The sequence below is a fragment of the Oryza glaberrima genome, chromosome 2, assembly GCF_000147395.1.
Source record: "Oryza glaberrima chromosome 2, OglaRS2, whole genome shotgun sequence".
In the NCBI taxonomy this organism is placed as follows: domain Eukaryota; kingdom Viridiplantae; phylum Streptophyta; class Magnoliopsida; order Poales; family Poaceae; genus Oryza; species Oryza glaberrima.
This window is the reverse complement of record NC_068327.1, coordinates 6,834,830-6,852,500: the sequence shown is the minus strand read 5'-3', so window position 1 is coordinate 6,852,500 and position 17,671 is coordinate 6,834,830.

The following is a 17,671-nucleotide window of genomic DNA, read 5'->3' as shown; positions in this document are numbered from 1 at the left end:
TCTATTTCTAGTCCCGGTTGGTAACACCAACCGGAACAAAAGATCGGTATGTGCGGCGGAGAGTACGAGGCGTGCGCGAGATCGAGGAGGAGAAGACGGGATCAGTTAATAAATTCTATCTCCTCCTCCCTGACCTTATCTCTTCGTCATCCCATCTCTTTCTCTTCCTCCTCCTCCTCTCCTTTAACTCCTCTCCTCCTTTCCCTCCCTCATCATCCCCACTTTTGATCTGCAACGCGGAGGGCCGGGTGGCGTAGAGGGCCGGGCGGCCTCGCGGTGGCGCACCAGTGGGCGGAGGGCCGGGCGGCCTTGCAGCGGCGGGCGGCGTGGCGCGGCAGCGACAGCGGGCGTTTTTTTCTTTTTTTTTGAGAATTTGTGATTCAGATATGTGTATTTGATTTATGTGTTATGTGAATATGTGATGTATTTGTGATGAATTTTGTAGAAGTTGTGATGTATTTTTTTTAAGATTTTGTGATGTATTTGGATTTGGGATTTGGGGATTTGAGGATTTGAGGATTTGGGGATAATTTATTTGGGATTTTGGGATGGGGATGGAGTGAAATCAATATATTAAAAACAATGAAGAAAAGAAAAAAATAATGGAATAACCGGATCTAGCTAGCCTAGCTCTATCTTTAGTCCCGGTTGGTAACACCAACCGGTATTAAAAATGGATTTTTACTCCCGGTTAATTCACCCGGGATTAAAGATAGCAATCTTTAATTAGTCCTGGATTCGTAGTCCCGGTTGTAAAACCGAAACTATAAAGGGTGATGAACCGGGACTAAAAAGCACTTCTCCACCAGTGTATGTTACAACGCCTTATAGACTATTCATTTCTTTTTTTTTTCAATTGCATTACCCTTCACAACTATATAAAACTATTAATATCAGTTCATCTGTGCCGGTTTATGAACCGACATAAAACATTCGATACTGATGACCCCATCCTCCGGTACAATATTTTTGTGCAGGTTCTTGAACCGGCACAGCTAGCTCTTGGAAGCACCTGTGCTCCTTAATTAGGTCCATCTGTGCTTAATCTGGACATCTGGTCCTACATCTGTGTCGGTCGTTGGTATGATCTAGCACTGATGTGTGACTTCAAAATAAAACATAATAACATGCCTATGAGAAATTTAATTTTGGTTGTAGAATTGTTAATAACGCCTAACTTATTTCAAACAAAAAATAGTGCCATGCGTATTGTAGTACGTAGTTTGGGAACATATAGATGGAGGGTGGTAGATGACAAGTTTAAACAACACTTCACATGTACAAAATTTACAATAAAATATTTTAAAACTTATAATTTCTCATATACAATGATGCTCATTTTTTAAAAAACTCAAATTTGTAAAATAAGAGAAAAACATGTTATATAAAGAATATGTTACATACTAAACTCTATTAGAATTGGAAAAAAAAATCTATGTTGCCACATATTTTCTGCTATCAGATTGGAGATTTCAAGAATTGCAATATTATATTGAAGTCGTGGAATTATAAATCCAAAGAAAACCATATTTCAATAATCGAATTGTTTTCTATGAAATTCCTGTACTCTAATTAAAAAGGGACCTAAATTGTGAATATCTTACCTTTGACAACATCTTAGAGAACCTTGTGGAATTAAGTCATCTGTTTGAGCTAAGATTTGTCTGAGCAGCTGAAAAACTTTTTTTTTTTTGAACAAATCGGCAGTTGGGCGAAGTGTCATTGAATATGGCTGGAAAAAGTTACAAGACTATAACCTGAAAGATTATAGTCAGGAAAAGAAAACAAAAGACCACCACCACACATGCCATTCCACGCAACCGAGGAAGGCACTAGCACCTAACTTGCCGCCACTAAACCAACAAAGAGCTACAGTTGTATGCCCAAAGTCGACTCTAAATAGCTAAGTACCTAGACTCCTAGACGTCGCTGAAATGGAAGGTTGTAGAGGGAGAGGCAAGAGCGAAGAAAGGTTCCTCTTCCTCGAACAGACCCATCAACATGCCGCCATCCAAGCCCTTCGCAAAGACTATCTGAAAGCAATTTTGGCGATAAAGAGGTATCCTAGATGACGTCTCTAGAGAGAAATATGATGAAGAGTGCTGCCACCATCCAGCGAGGTCTCAAAGGAGATCCAAGGTAAGGTTTTCACCCAACGGCCCAACTAGGAAAGGAGAGGGACATCTCGACAACGCCCCTAAAAGGGAAAGTGACGGCCAAGGTGCCACCATTGTCGTCCTAGCAAGACCGGGTTAAGTTCTCACCGGCCGCTCGAGCCTTCTCAATTTGCAGTTGCCGCTTTAATGCTCCACCACCAACAACCCAACATCGGCGCATGGAAACCACTGTACCGACAACCCCACCAGCCAGCATCTGCCTGCCTATCACCGTCGTAGGCCTCCACTTGGGGGTCATCACCGTTGGCAACCCCTGAGCATCCTCCATCGCACTGCCTAGGGAAAGGTGGCCCGCACATCGGTGAACTCTGGTGAGTTGACGACACACTAGCCACAATATCCCTGCACATCACTAGGGATAGCAAGCCCATAAGCCTTGTCAACGCTATCACGTGACACTGGCTCCCCACTGTCTCACGCCATTGCTGCCTCGCAGGGCTCGGCCTCATCACCAGCCAGGTCATTGTCCATCCTTGTGCTGCGTTGGACCTCGCCACGTGCGCCTCCCACCGTCGTCATCGTATGGGAGAGGACCGGATCTGGCCAATAGAATGCCAGATCCGGTCGTGCAAGCCACCTCCATGCCTAGCTCCCTCTGCCACCATTCCAGATAGTGTCCCCCTCCTCACAGGGTTCAGTCAAGACATTGCCATCGCCCCTACCACCGTGCGAGCATAGAGGTCCCTAGCCACACCATCTCTAGAGCCATCACCATCCGTTGGTCCCCCTCAAGCAGGTCTGGGTGGATATGTCCTCGCGGCCGTGGATCTACCACCTGAGGGCTGGTGGTGGCCTCCACTGCCACCTCCAGCCTCGGCTGTGACCTCCACCACCACCTTGAGTCCCAGCCATCGCCTCCACTGCCTTGCCGTTGAGCCGATGCTCACATGGCACGCCCTCTGTGACCTCCACCATCGTGAGCTTGGACGTTGTGGCGTCACCCTGGCTGTCCTTCACCCTAGGTCTGCCCACGCCAGGTTTGGGGCAGCCGCTGCCATCCTGGCACGCTGCACGGCTTGCTGGCCAGCCTACTCTGGTGGCAACGAGGCGGAGGGAGGGAGAGGTGGGTGGCAGCGGCTAGGGTTTGTCGCTTGTGCCGCTCTAGTGGTAGGCGACACAGACGAGATTTGATGGCGACCAACTGGGCTAGGTGGAAAACATGTGGTAGGAACAAATCACGTTCGCTTTGGAACGAGGAAATTGATATTGAGGACATTAGTATTGGTCCAGGTTTTGGTTGTTTGTTTCAAGCATTAATTGAACCTAACATATACTACCTCTGTCCCAAAATAATTGCATTTCTAGGATTTAAAATTCGTCCTAAAATAATTATAATTCTAAAGTAATAATTGCCCCATCAATCATATCTCATTCAAATTTCTCCCTATTTTACTCTCAACCATCTTTCCACTCTCATATAAACACCATTTAATGAGGGGCACCATAGTCTTTCTTATCAAACCTTAATATATGCTAAACAACATAGAATTGCAATTATTTTGGGACGAAGGTAGTATAACACATTACACATTATGTAGTGCGTAATGTGTAAGACGTACATTACGATCAATTCAAATTGCACTAGGAGAGAGGCAAATTGAAGGTTGATTCTCTATTGATATTGGAAGCTAACTACAGTGAAATGATCACCATATGTCACTAGTGTCATTAAGAAATTGTGAACATCACAGCGATATGATGCATGATAGCAAAATTGTACTGAAAATTCGTAGGTAGGTGCCCAGCCTAGAGTTACTGTTAGGCATGCTTTTTTAAAAGGACGATTAATTAACACAGCTTGTTGTAGTTTTGGAACCACACAAATAATGATATTTTTAAGCTAAAGATGTCAAGGACATCTCAGGACAGAGTAACACAACAAATTTAAGAAGGGCCTACGTTTTCGGGCACAGTCCAATTGTAGATAAATATCACCCCCAAATTAATTTGCCGAAGGTTGGATTGACTAACAAGAGGATTATAAGCACATAACTCAATATTAATATATGTGCAAATTGACCGTCAACAGAGAGGCACCGTTTGGATGTGTGGTTGGGCTCGAGCCTATAAGAACATGACTAATTAAATACTACTCCCTCCGTCCCAAAATATAAGTATTTTTAGAATAGTGCGAAGTCAAACTTTTTAAATTTTAACTATTGGTAGCAAAAAATTTAAAAATATTAATAATGTAAATTTGATGTTACTATATTTATCATTAAATGAACTATTATAATATGCATCTCTTTTTTATTTAAAACATCTTAATTTTATAGATATTGTTGGTCAAAGTAGCATCTCGAAACCGTACCGAGATAAAAAATGCTTATATTTTGGGATAGGGGAGTACCTCCTTTCTGCAATAAGTTTATCTTTAGATCCTTCCTTTCATTTGTACCAAAATAAGTTTATTAGTAAAGTAATCATTGCATTGGAGTATATTAAAGTAGTGAATAATTGTAATGTGAGTAGATAAAGTGGGAATAGTTGCATTGGGATTTGATAAAGTAGGGTATTCTAGTTTTTTTTATTTTGTGTTGGTATGTGTGGGTGGGTGAAAAACAAAATTATTTTGGGATGAATGGAGTATTAGCTATTACAAACATGAAAAATGGACTTATTTATATATTTTTAAAAGGACTTCTTGTCGATGGATCAATATCGACCGTAGTATCCGTGTATACACTATACAAGATGTGCTTCCTCTATTTCTTTATTTAATATTGGTTAGTATAAAATAGAACTAACCAATATCAAATAAGTTAGAAATGGACGGAATATTTGTACAAGTGGAGGTGCGGTTGATATTAGAATAGAAACGAAGATATAGAGAGAGCAAGAGAGGCATGAATTTTTTTTATAGGTTTGGAATCTCAAGGTTTTTTTTTGAAAACTGATCTCAAGGTAGTCTTACTCCTATTTGATCATAGGCCAGTGTTGCCAATCTCATGAGTATAAAGTATGGAGAGAAAAAACACAAATCTAGTTTGCCGCACTATGTCGGCACATAGCTCAGGTATGGTGATCAGCAGCTAGTTGTATTCGGGCTCCCCTAATTTGCTCGATGAGATTAGAGATGGCTTGTATTTTCTTTCCTTGGATTCCTTTCAGTTGGCCTTCCCTCCTGAGAGGCCTTACATTTACACCCTCATATATGTTTTTTTTTTCAAATAAAACTAGTTATGCAAGTTAGATACATCTTGAGTAGTAATGGTTGGGTACAAATAGAAACTAGATGAATACCCCGTCACGTTGCTGCGGAAAATTAAGTTGCATAATATATACAAATAAGATGTAATTTGATTATCAAAACTAAAACAATTCGATACAATTTTGAGCCTAAAAATAATTTAGATGGCATGTTTTTAAGAGAGAAGAAAGAAAAAACAATTTGGACCATAGATCTATCATCCAAATGCTAGAAATATTTAAGGTGATATGGCTTAATGAGAGAAGAGAGATAGTATTAACTACACTTAGTGGGGATGTACTATATAAGTATATAAGATAAGCCGAGTTTTTATTTCTCGGCGTATGTTTACTTATCTAATCAACACTCTACCCAATCTGAGATTTGTTTTTTTATAGGAATTGGTATGTGGTACTATACCAAGATAGGTGCACGTGTGTGGGGTATCATATATTTTCTACACTAATAGTTATATATATATTTTTTATAAAATAAAATATAACAGTCTGAGAAGTTTACTCATAGAAATCGATGAAGAGTTGCAACAATTAATGAACATGATATTATTATCATTCTAAAACCTTTTTCCATTTTCTCTTTGAGATAACAATTAATTTGCATGCTCTCATGCTGAGTCAAGGGAGTTCGTTGACTGCTGCTGATCTTCGTCAGAGTAGATGACATTGTAAAATCCTCCACCCCCTGTCCAATCATTTGCTGCCAAGTGGCTAACCTCCCAAGTAATCACACCTACTCCCTCCATAAGAAAAACCTAACTTACATAGGAATTCGATATTACCTAAGACAACGAATCTGAATAGTAGGTTATTCAGATTTATTATCTTTAGTAGCATCTAATCCTTATCTAGATTTTTTTTGACGGAGGGAGTACTCCTTAAGTAATTAATTAACCATTTAACAATGGGCAAGAACAATTAAACAAAACCCGATATTAGTTCTTACTGGATCCATACATGGCCACGTCAGCTTAATTAACCCTCTCTACAAGTTGGTGATTTGCCAGCGACAAAACTAGTAATTAAACTGTATTATGAGCAAACAAAACTAATTGGGTAGCTGAACTACACATAAATCCGACACGTAAGGGGTGACAGCGATTATTTGGTTGACAAAACATTGTGCTTACGACCTTACGTTGCACTTTAATTAGGTACCTGCAGCTTAGCTCAGCTATAGCAACGGCCAATGGCTTTAGAATTAATATGGGTGACTTTAATTAGGTTGATTAGTGATGAGTGAACTAATTTAATCTCTTGTCGTTTCGTCGATTTGATAACCGGTTTTTTTATAAGGACTATAATAATATGACTCTAGAATTCGCTACCGTTGACAACATATATGAAATTCAGGATCGATTTCATACAAACAGTTGCGATCACTTGACCGCTTTTTTGAGTGTTTCACTACTCCTCTCCCTATTTTGTGATATATATGCATACTTTACACATAACATTTATCGATGGTCACCGGTCGTTTGTTATAAGTCACCGGGCGTTGATTAAACTATGACGATTGACGACCCTAGCAAAATATCCTTGGTATCAAGTAATTTTTCTAATTATATTTACATGAGCTCACTATGTTGCTATCTACAGTAAAAAGTAATATGAATCGTTGATCTTTTAATCAAGGGTTCAAATTTATTTGTACTATCACTTTAAGTTAGTGGTAGTAGAAACTTGGAGGGATATTATTGTAAAAAAAAAGATGTGAAAGGGTATAATCATCATTTATGGTGCTGACACCTTTTTTTTTTGTCCTTTTCTTAGCTTTTTTTGAAGGAATATGAGCGACATCAACGCAATATATGACCATTGATCGATCTAGATGGAAAAAAAATAACAAGATTATCCCTAATCACCATACTAGTAAATTACTAATTTACCCTTATTAACGAAGGGTCCAGATCATTTTTATTGGTACTATTATACTAGTAGAGAGCACCGGAGCATCGCTAGGCCCCGTCTGTTCATGTAACTTTGGTGCTTAGATGTTAATCATTTCCTATTAACTATCATTTTCTTCGGGCATCAAGCCTTCTCTGCATTTGCGCTATTCTATTCTATTCTTTTTATTTTTTTCCCTATTACAGTAGCCTTAGTCGACTCAAAATTATAAAATAAGAAAAAAAGTTATATAAAGAATGTATGTTGCCACATATAATTTTCTGCTATCAGAATGGAGATTTCACGAATTGCAATATTAAATTAAATTCCTAATTCCTAATTCTATGGGGATCAAATTGTTTTTTCTGTGAAATTCATGTCCTTTCTTAAATTATTAAAATGGGACCTAAGTTGTGAATATCTCACCTTTGACAATATTTTAGAGAACCTTGTGGGATTAACTCATCAGTAATGAGCTAAGATTTACCGAGCAGCTAGAAGACATGTGTGATAGGAACAAAATCACGTTCGCTTTGGGGAAGCACAAATGGTGTGCCGATAGAGTCGTGGGTGCATGACTTACCCACAGGGTTCAAATTCTGATGCCCACAAATATTACGCATATGCAGGTGTGAGACCATAGATGTGTGTCACTGGTTTCCGTCTCTTAAAGCATATGTTAGGGGACAAATTCGTGGGGGGTGTGAGTGGGGAGTTGTGTGTGTAGTGATGTGCGCGCGTGTGCGTTTGCCGTGTAATCTGAAAAAAATCACGTTCGCTTTAGAACAAATAAATTAATATTAGGATATTTGTTTTGGTCCAGGGTTTGATTGTTTGTTTCAAGCATTAAAACTGAAACAAACATATATCACACATTGTAGGGCGTAATGTGTAAGGCACATTACGATCAATTGAAATTGCAGCTGGAGAGGCAAATTGAAGGTAGATTCTCCATTGATATTGGAAGCTAACTACAGCGAAATGACTGCAATATGTCACTAGTGTCATTAAGAAATTGATTGTGAATATCACAGCGATATGATGCATGCTAGCTAAATTGTACTGAAATTCGTAGGTTGGTGCCCAGCCTACGATTTTTATTAGGCATGCATTTTTATATTAGGACGATTAACACAGCTTGTTAGTTTTGGAACCACATAAATCATGATATTTTTAAGCTAAAGATGTCAAGGACATCTCAGGACAGAAGTATAACGGGCTTATTTAATTAAATTGAAGCTAATTTTTACCCTGCCAACATTTTGCCAAATTTCAATAACATCATATTAATGTAAAGTTTGCTATCAAATTTTTGCTTATATGCTAGCACAAATTCTATACTTTGGTAGTGTCAACACTCGCTAAGGTTTTAATTAGTACTACTAAGAGCAAGGATAATAGTAGAGCTCACTTCATACTATTAGCACATCTTAAAGTCAACATATATAATAGATTAGCTATAAAGTTGACTACAATTTTCTTCTCGTTTCTCTATCTCTTACTTATATATTTAATGTATTTATTTTGGAGATTGTGTTAAGATAGCTCTTGCATAAAAGCCAAAACCATTGATTTTTTTTTGTTACCTCTCTCCTCCACGTAAGATTATACTCCCTCCGTCCCAAAATAAGTGCAGTTTTACACTATTCACGTTCAACGTTTGATCGTTCGTCTTATTTGAAATTTTTTTTATGATTAGTATTTTTATTGCTATTAGATAATAAAACATGAATAGTATTTTATGTATGACTAAATATTTTTAATTTTTTCATAAATTTTTCAAATAAGACAGACGGTCAAACGTTGGACATAGATATTCACGGCTGCACTTATTTTAGGACGAAGGTAGTAGTAAACTTATAGCTCACTATTATCCATGCTCTAAATGGTACTCCAAACCAAGAAAGCGTAACAAATTTTAAAAAGGGTATAGGTTTTCAGGCATAGTTCGATTGTCGGAAAATATCAGCCTCAAATTAATTTGCCGAAGGTTGGTAAGACCTAACAAGAATACTATAAAGCATATAATTTAACACATGAGGAAGCTACTGGAAGCAAACATGTTGGCCAACAGAGAGCCGATGATTTCGGCCAGACTTAAAACATGCAGAATTCGGATAAAGGCAATATATAAAGTCAACAAAAACATGAGTCATGCAGGATTGCCCTTTGAGATCAAGAAGCACTCATGATATATATATGTGATGGTACTCTACATACATATTTTCCATCTTCCACCGTTCATGCTACAGTGCACAAGTGCGGTGACCAGTGCCAAATGGAACTTTATATAGCTGAGGCTATATTTAGCGAAGCTTCTGGCTGGTCTAGCTATCCAGCTAGAATCGTCAGCTCCCTTAAATAGTTCAAATTCTCATCAAGAATTTAAGATTATTTCAAATAAAGTCCAAAAAACAAACTAGTAGCAGCTAGAAGGTAGGCTATCAATTTCTCGGGATTCTTACTAACTGTATACTCACGAGCTATATATTTCTTATAATCTTCAACTTTTTTAAACATAGTCTAAAAAGATACTGCCATAGCCCATAACTATCGTGCAGATCCTATTATTTAGAATGTCTAATTACCGCCCACACACCACTTTACCATGGACCTCCCTAGCACGCCGCACCTATCATGACATCCACCGTCATCGTCAACCCATGCCTATGGTCAGCCATGGTCAGCGGCGTCTCGACCTATTCCTATCACGCTAACCTTATTCACTGTCTCCTAAAACCTAACGCCACCATCGTCTCGCTGAGTCGCTGAGCGGCCATTGCTACTGCCCACTACTTCAATCGCCTTGACCTTACATATTGGAATCGCCACTTCCTCCACCACCACCACCGCCATATTCCCACATGGCCACCAAATGTGTCACTTTCTAACCAATGGTGATCGATCAACAGAGCTTGGGGGTGTAGCTATAGCCAGGGAAGAAAGAGATATAGGTGGCAGCATGGCAGGTGGCCATAAAAACAAAACAGACACATACAAATCTTTTCAAAGAACTTTGCAAACAATTTCAAAGTTTTACACATTCCAGCATGTTCAAATGCGGCCCACACCCATTAATTATTTCAATTAATTCAGCAACAGCTGCATCTCCATGACTTGTCAATCTCTAGCTCTGAAGAATTCAACAAAGCTATATAAAGCTTTAGCTGGAGAAAGATCTAGTGAGTGCATGCATGGACACGACGACGGCGACTACTCGAAAAATCTGGGATATCATTCATGCACTGTGATCGATCGACGTACGGCTACCGATCGAGACAGAACGGACGGTGGATATCCATCAGAAATCGTCAAGGCATATTAATTGATGTGTCTCTTCGATCGATTGGCTTGACTCTTCGATTCATTTTGGTCTCGAGATGATGGGGCAGGCTGCTGCCTGACTCTTTGTTGATCGCATATGTATATGTGTACAGCAATATCATATGCTGGCCCTGTTTGCATCGCACGTACTGCAATGCATCGATTAAATTATGTGAGCGATCGATCGAAGACGACGTTTGTTTTCACACTGCAACATAACAACAAGAGAAATTTTACAGTATCTAGAGATACCAAGATCACACTAATTAAAATTTTTGGTACCTCAAGATACTTAGTATCTAGAGGTACTAAGTATTAGCTACTTCCTCCGTTTCAGGTTATAAGACTTTCTAGCATTGCCCACATTCATATAGATGTTAATGAATCTAGGCACACATATATGTTTAAATTCATTAACATTTATATGAATATGGGCAATGCTAGAAAGTTTTATAACCTGAGACGGAGGTAGTAGTACACTAGAAAATGTGGTGTCTTTCGGTACCTTTTCAAAGATGATAAAATTATCTTAACAATAAATAGAAACATATATGTATGCAAACTCAAGATAGAACCGATACCTATAAGGCTTTTCCCATCCAAGCGCATGCCCACGAGATATACCTATATTAATACATAGGTCGGTTGTTAATACAAACTGGTACCTATAATTCAGGAGCACAGTTATTGGTTGTTAACCCTAACTAGCACCATTCTGGGAGCCCATCAACAGTTACAAATAAGCAACCGCTGGCAGGTCCCACTAAAAACCGACACATTTGAGTATCGTCAGACAAAAATATCAGTTCGTGGCTAGAACCGACACCTTTGATATCACTGTACATATATAAACTTCTTTCCTCTCAAGCTGATCAGGCAAAAAAGAGAACAACACCTCTTATTCTGGCTGGACCAGCTAAAGGGGGAGAGGTTTTGCTCTATTTTTTTTATTGGAGATCTTTAATTTTGGTTGCTACAAGGTTATTTTGGAAATACGATCACGTCGTCTCCTATATAGTACTAAAAAGTATTTTATTTTGTTTTAGGTGTATTTTTCGTTTCTCTTTTGTGTTCATTTAGTAACATCATAGATGATCTCATCCCATCATAATTGTAATTTGCAATTAAGTACTGACAAAATTCACTTTATACTTAACTATTTAGTGCTTAATTTAAACTGTATGGTTTAGAGTTGTGTGCGGAGTTGTCCCAATGTTATAATATATTGTCGAAGATCCATATTTTTTTATTCAATGTAAATATAGAATCCTCATTGTATTTATTTTGCACGACTTTTAATAAACGTAGATGATTTATGAACTAGATTAATAAATATATTATTGTTTAACATTTTTTGTCATATTAATTATATTGACACATATGTGAATTATAATATCAGGAGTAGGTTCTTGGTCACAACCGGCCGGTACCTTTCTATAGGTGCCAGTTATATAACAAGCACTTATAAGACGCCTCATCAGTGTCGGTTGCTAAATACCAGTTCCCAATCGATACCAAAGCATTGTTCTGTGGTAGTGTTAAATGATTCATTTTTTTTAGTTAATTAGCCAATGTCCTAAGACTAACCGTGGAAAAATCCGGATAAAATCTCCACACATATTAAAGTCGTACATATAATTCTCAGTCTGATAATTCTACAAGACCAAAACAAAAAAGAAAAAAAAACGAGAAAACTCAATAAGATCTAGGAATTATTTTCCGAACAAATATAAAGTTAATATCTAACGTATAAATGCTCTGGTCAAACCAATAAATAAGAAAAAAAAGTTTTCACCGCCAAGTCTAAGCTACGAATGCACGATGGCCAGGAAGATCATCGGCCACCAGTACCACTAGTGTGTCCCCATCGATATGTAGGACCATTAACAGTTGCTTTTTATGGAATTTCTTTGTGAAAATAATTAAGTTCGAAGCTTCTTGCTGACAAGAGCCACCCTTCTAGACTAGCTACCGTGCTACGCTGTGGTTGCACATCTTCTGGACAATATTATTGCTGTACAACCAACGAATTATTCAACAATTTATGAATGCTCGAGAAATATTTCCACACGTACATTTAAAAATATGCAGTGTACGTGTGTGATGGTGTGTGCGTGCGAGGGCTTCATGCAATAATATAACAAAGCTGAGATCCAATGAATTGGACAAATTTGACTGTTGTCTAGCAAGGCCATCCTTTTTGAAAATGATGCAAAAAAAAAAAATGTACGGCCGGTCATGTATTCATTTTGTCCACATGTCATTCTTCATGCATGATACTAGCAATATTCTTGAGGAACACAACGTGACCATTTATTTCCAAAGTTGACATCTACGTGTGGTTGATGTGTACCTTCTCTCTGTCACCCCTGAATAATTAAGCTTGATCTTCTAGTACAAAGTGTTACAAAATTTATTTTTGAAAATATCATTTTAATTATTTTACTCGGGATAGTTTCATTCAACAATACCGTTTTGTTTTCATAAAGTAGCCATCAAACACAACTACTGCAATGAAAATGTGAAGAAATTAATAGGCCAGCATAAATTAATATTCAAAATTTCCGAATGTTTTTTATTATAACTAAATAATTAACCAATTGGCAAATCCATAATATATATATGCGTCTTAATTTTTGCATATCTTTAGTATATATGGAGGAACTCTATTATATATCTTCTTGAATGGGGACTCAATGCATGCATGGTTTGCGATTTTGCAAAGGGTTTTATAAATTTCAGTGGATTCATATCAGGGTAAGATAACAATATTAAACCTTACCCTAATTAACATTATCCTTTTTCTACTTTTTATGAATATTCATATCAGGTACGTACATTCCAAACCACCACCACCATGCATGCATATGTACAAATGGTAAAGGTCACTCACTTTACTCCAAATTAACTCAGTCAAAACAACAAATGTCCATTTCAAATTTCGTTGCAATTGATCGATATACTGGCCAGTGGTGGCAGTTAATTTGGTGACAATATGAAAAGCAGATAACCCGGCCAGTTGGCGAATAATTAAGTAGTAAATTCAAGTGTTGGATATTTCATTTTAATTCCATTTGTTGTTGTTTGTAAGTGTGTGACATGATGTACATCATCCAACTCATTTATCTGCTTAATTAATTAGCAGTTAGCTAGACTTGATTCTCAGTCATCTCTTGATGCACACGCTAAATGAGGTGGTCATCCCCCTGAAAAGAATTAACCAACCTCGATTTAATTAAGTGACATGATTGTGTTCTTTCGGTAGCTAGCTATACAGTTAATGTTCTTACATCAGCTTTGACATTTCTCTCTAGGGCATGCGTCATTCCACAGTGTTTAATTAGCCATCTCCCTTTGCCATTAAGAGCATCAAGACATATTTGTCAATTCTGATGACAAGCTAGCCGAACGAGATTTGGTAACCACCCATTGGCTAGATTTTTTTTTAATTTTCATGTTTTGATTAAACTATAGCTAGCTCGGTACGTGATGATTAAATTCAATTATTTGAAATGGTAGTTGAAATTTTGTTCCTGATGTATGTACCTGATAGAAAATGTTTGCAATAGATGATCCATGTTTCTGCTGAATGATGCAATCTTGTACCTGCAAGATATAAATTTGATCGAGTACGTACTCTTAATTAATTAACACTATCTAGATGTGAAGATCACTTATGTGGATGACATGCTGCTGTACTTGGGATACCTAGATAGAACTCTGATAAATTCTCTAACATGTGTAAAGGGATGAAGAAGTTTGTAATAAATTAATTTCCCTCATTAATTATAGCTGAGTTCACTGTTTCATCACTAAACTTGAGCAAAATGAGGTAGTTTCCAGACCTGCCTGATGGAGTTACAATTAATATTGGGTACCTAATAATTTTTGTGCATATTTTCCACTTTTTTTAGTAAAAAATAACAATGAATTTGAATCAACTTATTAATATTTCAGGAAGTATGTCAAATTAATATACAAAGCTCTGGTAAGAATAAGAATTTAACTTCTTTTAACAAAGCTGGAAATGATGTTTTGTCAACAATAATTATTTGATTGATTACTTAATTGTTACTTGACGTTATTCAACAACCTCTGATTTGCATAGAAGCCTCAAATTAAAGTAGGGAGCTAGACTATGCGTGTTCGCATTGTGAAATAAGCATGAGGTCATGTTAGAACCAGAGAAGGTTTAATTAATGAGTATTTTTAGCTTGCACATTAAGGCGTCGTCACAATGTAATTTCTTCTTTTTCTTTTGCATTATTGTTCCGGTTACAGGACGAGAATTAATTTGGCGAAGTTCAGAGAGAGACAGAGACCCATCGAGTAATGTTTAATTATGTTTTTAACCTAGATGTGGATGCATCCAAGACAATTTTGTTTTGTTAATTAGTCAAACTTGACCGAACTTCGAAAAAAATAACTATATATGATTAATTATATCTGTACTACCTTGAAGCCCAATTTGGTAAGAGTAATCTACTTCTTTTGGATAAGAGAGCTGGTAACACAAACGTAATCAGCTGTAACGATGCTTAATTATATATGCAAAGCAATTAAGGGCAAAATAATATAGAAGAAGACTGATATATCGCCGCCACGACGCACTGATCATGTAAGCTATGACGCAACGCCACATACGGACAACTGCTAGTTTAACCATTCGTTTTGTGTCCAAGTTCGTCAGGTTCTACTGTACCTGTACCTATGCCTTTAATTTCGTAGTAGACTTGGATTAACGGATTAATTAATCCCCTTTTTCACCTGCAATATAATGCGCGCACTGACTGAAGTGTTTTAATTTATCAACACTACTGTGTGGATTATTATTTTTTATTTGTCAACATGCATGCATGACCACGGGAGAAAAACTTAATCAACTACTCCCTCCATCCCATAATATAAGGGATTTTAAGTTTTTATTTGCACTGTTTCACCACTCGTCTTATTTAAAAAATTTATGCAAATATAAAAAACAAAAAGTTATGATTAAAGTACTTTGGATAATAAAGTAAGTCAAAAAAAATAAATAATAATTCTAATTTTTTGAATAAGATGAGTAGTCAAACAGTGCAAGAAAAACTCAAAATCCCTTATAATATAGGACAGAGGGAGTAGATAGGTGCCTCGCGTTGCTACCGGAGAATTATGTAATAAAATAATAGATATTAGTTGTAAAATTTTCTATCTTACGTAGTACTTCCTCCGTCCCATAATATAGCAACCTAGGACACGATGACACGTTTCATAATACAACGAATCTGGATAGAGCTCATGTCTAGATTCATTGGACTATGAAATGTCTTATCCAGTCCTAGGTTGTTATATTATGGGACGAAAGGAGTATATGATTTTCTTTCAAGTGCTTACGTATTTTTACCTTGATCAAATATTCCAAAGGTTGGGTTATATGGTGTGGCTTTATAGGAAAAGAGATGCAATTTGTATATTTGATAAATCATCAAAAGGCTAAAAACAATTAATTAAGTTGATGTGTATTCATGAGAAAAAAAATTAATATTAACTACATTTAGTGAGGATGGATTATATATTTATATATATACTAGAAAATAGAGACGCACCAGTTGGTGGGCTGGTTAATATAGTTTGCTGTGGTATTGTGGTCCTGTTTGAGATACATAAATTGATCATTTTTCTTGAGAGATTTGAAAACTTTCCTCTATGAAAAAAATGAGCAAAGAAGATAATAAAAAAGAAATTATTGGAATGAAATTCACCCCGAAACACATGTTAATATTACTCACCGAAAATCATTTAGTTAGACATATTCCACAATGTCAAGTTAGAGTAACCGGTGTAAGATGAGTCAAATGTTCACTTGAAAGATTAATTCTAAAAGATATATTAAATGGAATATTTGTGATATTCCTATTTGAAACAAAATAATATAGAAGTATATAATTTTGTTCTACCTCCGCCCCAGAATAATTGCATTTCTAGAGGATTAGAAGCCAACTAACAGCAAACACATTTACCTCAATAACCCTATTTCTAGAGAATTAGAGTAGTAACTACACTGCATGCACATATTCCATATGTATAGTTGATTAAAAGAAAGGTTGAGGCACATATTCGATATGTAAATTTGATTAAAAGGAAGGTTGGGATACACATTCCAATTGTTGGGTCAAAACTATAATTTTTGATGATAAAATTTGAATGATAGTAATGCAATTATTAGGGGCCGGATATATTACAATATTCCCTCTGTGCCATAAAAAACCAACCTTGTATCACATGCGACAAATCCTAATACTACGAATCTGGACATATATACATGTATTCAGATTCATAGTACTAGAATATGTTACATCCAATTCTAGGTTGTGTAGGATCGAATCACAATAACTAAGCCAACCAGAGGGGGGGTGAATGGTTGGTATACCCAAAAACCGAAAACTTTTAGCGGAAATAAAAGTTACCCTTGAAATCGAAGGATCACGGTCTGACCGAAGTTGTCCTGCCGGTCTGACCGCCTGGTTGCCGTCGGTCTGACCGAGATTAGATCTCCGGTCTAACCGCTGAGATCAGCTGCCGCTCACTGTCTTCGACGCCGGTCTGACCGCCTCGCCACCGCCGGTTAGACCGCCGAAACCCGGTGAAACACAAATTGAAGAACTCTTAAAGTAGATGACGACTTTACTGATTCTCTCTGTGTTTATAAAGTGCACCAACAACACTTCTTACAAAAATTTCGACTAAACTCAAAACCCTAACTCAAAACTCAACTCAATTGCTCTCAAAAGCGATACTGGGAAGCCTCACGCTCCCCCTCTATTTATACCCGAGGTAGGCAACCTAAAGCCACGAACCAAACTCATACTAAGAGTCCTTGTCGGAGATATGGGCCCGGGGGTATGCGAAGTGAGGGGAATTTACCTTCCCATCCTGCCATGTGTCCACGCGAACTGCAGGAGCGGCCGGGGGGTCGGGGCCTCGGGGTGCCACGTCATGCCCCTCGGGCCCTTGCACTGCTTTGCCCCGAGGCCCTCGCCCAGCCGCCGTGTGGCGGGGGAAGCAAGCGAGGAGGGGGCCTAGGCTGAACTTCC